This window comes from Musca domestica, unplaced genomic scaffold (assembly GCF_030504385.1).
Source record: "Musca domestica strain aabys unplaced genomic scaffold, Musca_domestica.polishedcontigs.V.1.1 5, whole genome shotgun sequence".
Classification (NCBI taxonomy): domain Eukaryota; kingdom Metazoa; phylum Arthropoda; class Insecta; order Diptera; family Muscidae; genus Musca; species Musca domestica.
Window position 1 is genome coordinate 5,106,943 of NW_026712346.1, and position 10,694 is coordinate 5,117,636.

Consider the following 10,694-nt stretch of genomic DNA (forward strand, 5'->3'; position numbering starts at 1 on the left):
TTTAAGAAATTATGATAATAATGTTAAAAAGGTGATCAATTTTCATAAGGGATCCCTCGAAATATAGAAAATTAAAAAATCTGTAAGCTCGGACGGGCCGAACTTTGAATACCCTCCACCATTTGGAACGAGTTTGGCAATTCTCAAAAACAATAAAATCAATTGAAAATTATGTTAAATCGTTAAAAATACCGAAAGTAGCTGTTATATTAGGGTCTACACGACGACATGGACCTGAACAGGTAACTTTTGTCATAAGCCATTACAATATTCAAATGCGAAACTTAAAAAACATCGGTTATTAATGTAGCTAAAATCATAAAAATACCGAATATCTGGAGGTACCGTTTTTGGTTTAGGCTGTAGTATCCATTACGAACTTCAGATACCAAATTTGAAAGAATTCCGCTGAAAAATGTCGCTAAAATCATCAAAATACCGAATATCGGGAGGTATCGTTATATGGGGGCTATACGAAGACGTGGAACTGCACAAACAATCTCCTGTCATAGGCTGTAGCATCCATTACGAATTTGAAAAATAATAATGTCGCTAAAATCATCAAAATACCGGGAGACGTGGACCTGCACAGATAGCCTCCTGTAATAGGCTGTAGCATCCATTACAAACATCAAATTTGAAAGAATTCCGATTAATATTGTCACTGAAATCATCAAAATACCGAATATCGGGAGGTACCGCTATATGGGGTTATACCCCATGGACCTACATGGCCTATTTTCAGTACCAAAAGTCCTGCAAACATAATATATATTTGAGTAAAATTTTATCAATCTACTTCAATTCGTTCGAAAACTAGAGTGATTTCCACAGATGTTGCCTATATTTATTTTTGTATAAATTATAAGTCCATAAATATAACATCTAAAGACGCAATTTTGATCTATCATGCTCCTAAAGACATTTGTTTTAGTTCCGTTCAATATCATGGATAGTAATATATCACTACCAATTAGCATATCAACCTCATTTAATTTTTGGAAAAAAGGATCAGCATGTTTCAAGTCACGATTTCATACAGTTTAGACATTGGAATAGATTCAGTTGGAGTCTTCTTGTTATGCTTTCAATAACTAAAGCGTCCACTTCTATCATAGGAGTAGGAATTCATTTCATATTAACCGACAAATTAATTGTCCTTCTAAATTAGTAGACATTTTCATATCCCCCGATTTCTATGAAATGACATGTACAGTCTTACTCAATTTTAGGAAAAATAGCAAGATGCGATGTTTATCATTCTGTTTGTAATTATTACAAATAATCTTTTAGAACCCAACGCAGGAAATGAGTTTCTGATCAGCATAAAATTCTACGACTATTTGCGTATGCTAGCCTGTGGAAATCGGTATTACTTTTTAAACGGTCAACTTAGATGGTTAGCATGTTATGTCCGAAATTATTAAACACAAATAACATCAAAATTATATAACATTTCTGAAAATGTTAACTTATATACATTTTGAAGGGCATTTATGTCATTTTTGTATACCCTCCACCTTAGTATGGAGGGTATATTAAGTTTGTAACACCTTGAAATATACATTTTAGACCCCCAAAGTATATATATTCTTAATCAGCATAAAATTCTATGTCGATTTAGCGATTTCCGTCCGTCCGTCTATACCTATCGTCTATCTGTGGAAATCACTCTAGCTTTCGAACGAAACGAAGTAGGTTAATAAAATTTTACTCAAATGTATATTACGTCTGCAGGACTGGTATTGAAAATGGGCCATGTATGTCCACGTTTTGGTATAGTCCCTATACAAATGTCCGTCAAGATAAATTTAAATTTAATTAGCAAGACACAAACCAATGTGATTTTTTCTCCGGTTCGCAAAGGGTTAATAAAGAGAGAGAGAGAGAGAGAGAGAGGGAGTAGTAAACCAGAGAAAAATTAAAGGTAAATTAAATTATATTAGTATTCATCAAATTTCATAGTTTTCCGTACAAATTTCAAATTTAAAATGAAATCGCTAAATAAAAACCTAATTAAAATTTACGTTGAAAAACTTTGAAACCCTTAACTCTACATTTAAACCGAGAATAAAATATTTAAAAATGAAGCGGTGTCGTGGCTGGGCACAAATGAAAGGTCTCGAGGAGTACTTTCCGAATATATGGACCTTATAGTCAAAAAGAATTTCAGACTTAGGAATTATATTAGTATTCATCAAATTTCATAGTTTTCCGTACAAATTTCAAATTTAAAATGAAATCGCTAAATAAAAACCTAATTAAAATTTACGTTGAAAAACTTTGAAACCCTTAACTCTACATTTAAACCGATAATAAAATATTTAAAAATGAAGCGGTGTCGTGGTAGAGCACAAATGAAAGGTCTCGAGGAGTACTTTCCGAATATATGGACCTTAGGAATTGTTTGCATTTTCTGAAGAATTATCGCCCAATTTTAGGGAAATTGTAGATAAAAGCGTCCACAGAACAGAAACTAAAAACGAAGCGGTGTCGAGAAAATGCAAAAAATTCCTAAGTCTGAAATTCTTTTTGACTATAAGGTCCACAGATTCGGAAAGTACTCCTTGACACCTTTCATTTGGGCCCAGTCTCGACACCGCTTCATTTTTAGTTTCTGTTCTGTGGACGCCTTTATCTCCAATTTCCCTAAACATGAGCGATAATTCTTCAGAAAATGCAAAAAATTTCTAAGTCTGAAATTCTTTTTGTCTATAAGGTCCGCAGATTCGGAAAGTACTCCTCGAGACCTTTCATTTGTGCCCAGCCTCGACACCGCTTCATTTTTAGTTTCTGCTCTGTGGACGCTTTTATCTGCAATTTCCCTAAAATTGAGCGATAATTCTTCAGAAAATGCAAAAAATTCCTAAGTCTGAAATTCTTTTTGACTATAACGTCCACAGATTCGGAAAGTACTCCTCGAGACCTTTCATTTGTGCCCAGCCTCGACACCGCTTCATTTTTAGTTTCTGTTCTGTGGACGCCTTTATCTGCAATTTCCCTAAACATGAGCGATAATTCTTCAGAAAATGCAAAAAATTCCTAAGTCTGAAATTCTTTTTGACTATAAGTTCCACAGATTCGGAAAGTACTCCTCGATACCTTTCATTTGTGCCCAGCCACGACACCGCTTCATTTTTAAATATTTTATTCTCGGTTTAAATGTAGAGTTAAGGGTTTCAAAGTTTTTCAACGTAAATTTTAATTAGGTTTTTATTTAGCGATTTCATTTTAAATTTGAAATTTGTACGGAATATTATGAAATTTGATGAAAACTAATATAATTTAATTTACCTTTAATTTTTCTCTGCTTTACTACTCCCTCTCTCTATCTCTCTCTTTCTCTCTCTCTCTTCTCTCTCTTTATTAACCCTTTGCGAACCGGAGAAAAAATCACCTTGGTTTGTGTCTTTTCTAATTAAATTTAAATTTATCTTGACGGACATCCTATATAACGGATTTTTATTTTTTATAAAGTTGTTTTGAAAACAGAAAATTTAAAGTTTAAAGATAACAAATTATTTCTCACTGTGTAAAGAGAGGCAAAAAAACACTTGCAATATTTTTTTATTTCAAAACACATACAATCACAAACAATTTTTTAGGCTCTCTGCCTTGCCCTGGTTTGAGCAGTCGATGAGGAAGGTGCTGTCGGACACCCTATATAACGGATTTTTTTAAGTTTCGCATTTGAATATTGTATTGGCTTATGACAAAAATTGCCTATGCAGGTCAACGTCGTCATATAGACCCTAATATACATTCGGTATTTTAAAGATTTTAACAAAATTTTTAACGGATTTTATTTATTTGAAAATTGCCAAATTCATTCCAAACGGTGGAGGGTTCGACTAGGTCGAACATAGGAGTTCGGCTAGGTCGAACATACAGCTTTTTTACTTGTTTTATTTTAAAATGAATATTATTGAAATAATTTGCAAATATATCTCCGAATTGTCTGATCAGAATATTATTTTTTACAAAGTTGTTTTGAAAACAGAAAATTTAAAGTTTAAAGATAACAAATTATTTCTCACTGTGTAAAGAGAGGCAAAAAAAAAACACTTGCAATATTTTTTTATTTCAAAACACATACAATCACAAAAAATTTTTGAGGCTCTCTGCCTTGCCCTGGTTTGAGCAGTCGATGAGGAAGGTGCTGTCGGACATTTTTATGAATACACCATAAGAAATATTGGAATCTATATATATAAATGTAAGTTGTGTTAGTTACTACGCTTATAACTCAAGAACCGCTGATCTGATTTTAACGATTCATACAAATTCTGAATTGTCTCTTTTCCGAAAAGGATAATATTCAAAAAAATCGCGTAAAAATGTGATATATTAACATTTTCAATTTGACTTCTGAAATGTACAATCGTAATGTTTTATTTTGTATGTTTTTTTTTTTCTATTTTGACTTACTTTTTTCGAATGTACATTTGTAGTGTTTTTTTTAATATTTTTTTTTTTTCTTTTTGATTCGAATATTAATACCAATTTATTTTGACTCGATTTCTTTAGAACTGAAATAGAAGCCGGGTTACATTGAAGTGTAGTACCAAATTATGTGGTGGCGAAACGAAATAGATGTTATCGAAATAATTTAACGCGGTCACACCAAATTTAAGTCAAAATTTCTAAAAATCTTGAAAAAAGAGATCTCATTGCAAAAATTCTCAAATCGGGGAAAAAATGCATAAGGTATAACTAAAGAACGGCTTGACAATTCATACAATTTTGGAATGGTATCCAATAAAAATATTAATAACAAATTTCTTTTTGGTGTGATTTTTTTCAATTTGACATACTATATTGAAGTGAATATTTTTTATTGCCTTGAAATCTGAATGAATAATATTTAAAATAAAATGAGTGACCTACGTGGACCTACATCTTTCATATGGCAATAATCCGCCCAATGAGAACTCAAAATGCAATTCATTGGAACTGCAGTCAGTGAAATACCGAATATAAAGGGTGCAAAATGGTAGAGCGAATTGGACATTTAGGAAAAAAGAAAGAAATTGTTCCTAAACTTTCAAGATGTCTTAAATCGCTTTTGCAGGTCATGATATATGACCCCCGGATAAGGGTACAACCCTATTTCAAGTATTGTTTACATTTTAACCTCATTTTTCTCACACCCATTTTAATTTGATAAGAAACCATCCTCGCAAAATATGATCATGTTTTGGTATAACCATCATATAATTTAAGCCATGTTCGGGATCTTCGACATTTTTTTCATCTTTAGGCCTTTATTTGGCATCTTTGTTTCTAAGGGTGTAAAAAACCTCTTCTCATAATATTTTCAATTTTCAGAGTAGAGTCCATCTTGGTCTTGACCACATTCATCAATTGATTTGGCTAAAAAATTGTATTTAGGCAACTCTGGGGTAGAGAATCGTCCCTCAGATAATTGTCCACATAGGCATTTATTCGAGTATAGTTCTCACATTAGTGTACCCACAAATCCGCTTTCCTAACCAATGTTTGGTCAGAAAAGAAAATTTGATATACTATTGAATTTGAAACTCCCAAGAGAATATTGGTTGGGAACGTAGATGTGGGATTAACATCTACATGCCATAAACTCCGAAATATCAAATTGTGGCAGAAACATGAAAAAATCACGAATATTAATTTTTTTGTTCGTTATTGAATTATACTATGATGAAAAATATGGACTTTATGGGTTCTCCAACTCACAATTTAAATGACAAAAATAAATTAATTAATATTTCACGGTAATGGGTGTAAAAAAGCAATTATCTTTGACTATTTTGAAATCATTCCGCCCTCAATTATGAGGTGGACAAAACTAAATACCACGCAGCACGGTATTCTTAACATTGGAAATTCAATACCAAAAAATTAGCTGAGTTTTCACATGGGGCTACTATAGAAGTTCTATATCATACAGGTTTTTAACACTCAATTATAGCCTTAGGCTGAAAAATAAGATCAGGCTATTCAAAATATCTAAAACCGACAGTAGATTATTATCTATTATAGTTTTTCCCAAGAATGTTTATTTCTATATAGAAATTACTATGGAGTTATTTTACTTATAATAAAAATTGTGCCGCTTTCATAATTCTATAATGCTTAAAAAAATATGCATTAAAGACTAAAAGTAAGGGCCGGCAACGCGGACCGGGCCAGCTAGTACATAAATATATCTTACTACATATTTGAAACAAATATTTCCGAAATTGTAAGAATTACAACTGTTAAGATTATCATTTTCGATTGAATTCTATTTGACAGAACTTGTATACGAATTCAAATGTTAGGAATATAAATTCATTTCATATTGATCGACAAATTTATTGTCCTTCCAAATTAGAGAAATCTTCATATCTCTTGATTTCTATGAAATGATATATACGTTCTTGGTCAATATTGGGAAAAATAACAGGTTGTGATGTTTGTCATTCTGCTTGTGATTCATAGAAATAATCTTTTAGGATCCAACACAGGATATGAGTTTTGGATCAGAGTAAAATTCTACGACTATTTGCACAAGTCTGTATGTCAAAACATAACATAAAAATGATGTTAACTTATATATTTTTGAAGGACATTTATATTATTTTTTTATACCCTCCACCGTAATATGGAGGGTATTTTAAGTTTGTCGTTCCGTTTGTAACATCTCGAAATATACATTTTAGACCCACAAAGTGTATATAATCATGATCAGCATAAAATTCTATTTCGATTTAGCGATGTCCGTCCGTCTGTGGAAATCGCTCTAGCTTCCGAAGAAATGAAGTCGATTAATAAAATTTTGCTCAAATGTATTATACCAAATCGTGGACCCAAACATGCAATATTTCGCCACCGGAGCTGGAACCCATTATGACCAACAAATACCAATTTTTAGGCAAATCCGTGAAAAAATGTGGCAAAAATAATATATGGGGGCTATACCAAAACGTGGACCTATACATGCAATGTTTTGCCACACACACAGGGACTCCTTATGACCTACAAATACCAATTTTCAGACAAATCCGTGAAAAAATGTGGCACAAATCATCAAAATACCCAATATCGGGAGGTATCGTTATATGGGACTATACCAGAACGTGGACCGATATATCTCATTTTCAATACCAACCATCCTAGACACAATAAAAATTGCTCTGCTTAATTTTGGCACTCTACATCAAATAATGTGGGCTGTATCGTGATTTCAACTGACAGACAGACGGACATCGTTAAATCGACTTAGAATTTTATGCTGATTATGAATATATGTACTTTATGGGGTCTACGACGAATATTTAAGGATGTTACAAACGGAATGACAAAGTTAATACACCCTCCTTTCCAAGGTGGAGGGTATAAAAACATGTATTCTAGCAACAGCAACAAAAAATATTTCTTATCACGTACCTCGTGGTAACTTTTATAGTCATTTCAAAGGGCAGGTCACACCACAGTCCAGTTGGAACAAACTGCCCTCATGGCAATGTACGTGATGGCAAAACAAAGGGAATCATGAAGTGAAACAAATCCATTTGGAAAAATACTTTTGTGGTAAAAGTTGGCTGTGGCTGGCTGTGTACAACACAAATATATATATCCTATTTTAAATTACTTAACTGGTGTCATATTCTTTAACAAAAATGTTTAAAACAGAATGATCAAGGACCATAAATTTATGTACATTTGAGTTTTGTAATTATTTTGTCAATTCAAGATAAAATAACCGAGTCTAGAGGCTTTCAAACGTAGGCATCTCAAATTTTAAATATTACGATCTCTTTTAATTTGTGTGCAAAAAATATTATATATGTTTTTATACCCTCCACCAAAAAAGGTATGGAGGGTATATTAAGTTCGTCATTCCGTTTGTAACTCATCGAAATAATCATTTTAGACGCAACAAAGTATATATATTCTTGATCAGCGTAAAATTCTAGGACGATTTAGCCCTGTCCGTCCGTCTGTCCGTCTGTTGTAATCACGCTACAGTCTAAACGAATTAAGATAGGAAGCTAAAATTTTGCACAGATCTCTCTTTTGTCAGCAGGCAGGTCAAGTTCGAAGATGGGCTATATCGGTCTACGATATCGTATAGCCCCCATGTAACGGTACCCCCCGATATTCGGTATTTTGATGACTTTACCCACATTTTTCAACGGAATTGTCTGAAAATCCACACAAGGAGTTCCTTGTGGGTACTTTATACCTCGGCAGAGAATTGTCCATATAGGTCCACGATATCGTATAGCCCCCATGTAACGGTACCCCCCGATATTCGGTATTTTGATGATTTTACCCACATTTTTCAACGGAATTGTCTGAAAATCCACACAAGGAGTTCCTTGTGGGTACTTTATACCTCGGCAGAGAATTATCTATATAGGTCCACGATATCGTATAGCCCCCATATAACGGTACCCCCCGATATTCGGTATTTTTCTGATTTTACCCACATTTTTGAACGGAATTGTCTGAAAATCCACACAAGGAGTTCCTTGTGGGTACTTTATACCTCGGCAGAGAATTATCTATATAGATCCACGATATTGTATAGCCCTCATATAACGGTACCTCCGATATTCGGTATTTTGATGTTGTAAGCCATATTTTTCAACGGAATGGTCACAAGGCGTTCTTTGTGAGCACTTTACCCACCGACAGAGAATTCTCTATATAGGTTAACGATAACGTATAGCTCCCATATAACGGTACCCCGCGATATTCGGTATTATGATGATTTTAGCCACATTTTCTAATCGTATTGTCTGAAAATCCATACACGGAGTTCCTTGTGAGTACTTTACACGCAGACATAGATTTGTCTTTATAGGTCCACAATATCGTATATCCCCCCATATATCGGTACCTTCCTATATTAGATATTTTAAAGATTTTTAAAGAATTTTTATTGGTTTTTTTTTTTTTGAAAATTTTCTAGTTCGTTCCAGATGGTGGAGGGTATTCAAAGTTCGGCCCGGCCGAACTTACTGCTTTTTTACTTGTTTTTAAAGTAGCGTTGGCATTTTAAAAGATTTACAATATCATCTTAATAAAGATTTGATTCAAACAGACATAATTATAACTTAAAAGCGTGCCAACAAGTTAAATGACAAGGCGTCTGCTATATGCAACAGGTAGCACCGATTTCACTACAATTGAGATCAAATTGATTCCTCATCACTGGAATTCCGACAGTTGAGTTTCAACCTCAAGCAAAGTCACCTTTACATTGTCATCAATTTCGGAAATTGGTCATAGTGTAGATGAAGTAATAATGATAAAAGTTATAAGGTGACTTTGTAAGACCTTTAAAGTAGTGATAGTTACAAAATGTTAAATATTATTTTATTAGTATCACTTAATATTAATTTAATTAAATTACACAAATTAATTTTCAAGTGATATTGTTGTGGTAGAACATTTGACGTCTTAATTACCGAAGCAATCATAAAATGCATAAAAAATATATATACCAGGAAACCACATTTTCAAATAAAAGCATCTGGGTTGTAACGTGTTCCACTTTAATTTGCAAATACCAGTGAGATCGGTTGGTGAACCGTTATATGGGGCTATACCAAAACGGGAACAATTTCTACAAAGATTATTATACATTGCGAGTCTTAGATACCAAATTCAAAACACCATGGAAAATGTGGCAAGGATAATCAAAACACTGAATATTGGTGGGTACTGTTATATGGAAATCTAGTACCAATATGGACAATCACATTACAGATGCAGGTAACGTATGGGGGATATATGAATACGTGAAACGACATATCTCATATTCTATACCAACCATCTAGACACAATACAAACTGTATTACAAAATTGCAAAGCTCTGCGTGAAAAACGTGGATTGTTTTGTGTTTTCAACAGACAGACTGACGGACATTGTTAAATTGGCTTATAATTTCATGATCATAATAACATATATATTTATTTGGTCTACGACGAATTTTTAGAGGTGCTAAAAACGGAATGACAAATTTAATGTACCCTCCTTTTCAGTGTGGAGGGTTTAAAAACAACAAGTGTCCAATATCAAATCTATTATCTATCTGCTTTGTGTGAAAAAAGGAAGACATTATTAAGAAGTTTCATCTTTATATTCATTAAACGTGGTCATATGAACCCAGTGGCCTTCCAACGGTGCAAAATATTGTAGACGTGATAGCAAGATAAAATGTATTGTTATGTTCTTTTCTACAAATTAAAAGTCTTATTTCATTTGGAAATAAAACCTTTTCAATTGTGAAAGGTTCAATTTCCGTTGAAAAAGGTTTTATTTTATTTGGAAATGCTAAATAAAAGAGATATATTACTAGATATATGGAAATTGTTCGAAAAATGTCCAAAAAAATGTCTATAACTTTTCAGATCCAGTGGAGCAAGCTTTATCTATTAGAAGACATATAGTAATTAATTTATGAAACTAAAATAAATGATTGCATTTTTTTCGAACTTATTAATGAGCGTTTTTGTAAATAATATGGATCACCTTGAGTCACTCTATTGATCTGTAATGACCCATTCATATATATTGTCCCAGATGAGACATCTAATTGACACTAGTGGACACTTTGTGACATATTTATTATCTCCAGGTTTATTTGAGACATATTAGGTACTATAGGATACAATAGTGTACCTTAGATGAATTGAAATAACTTTAAATAGCCCTTTGG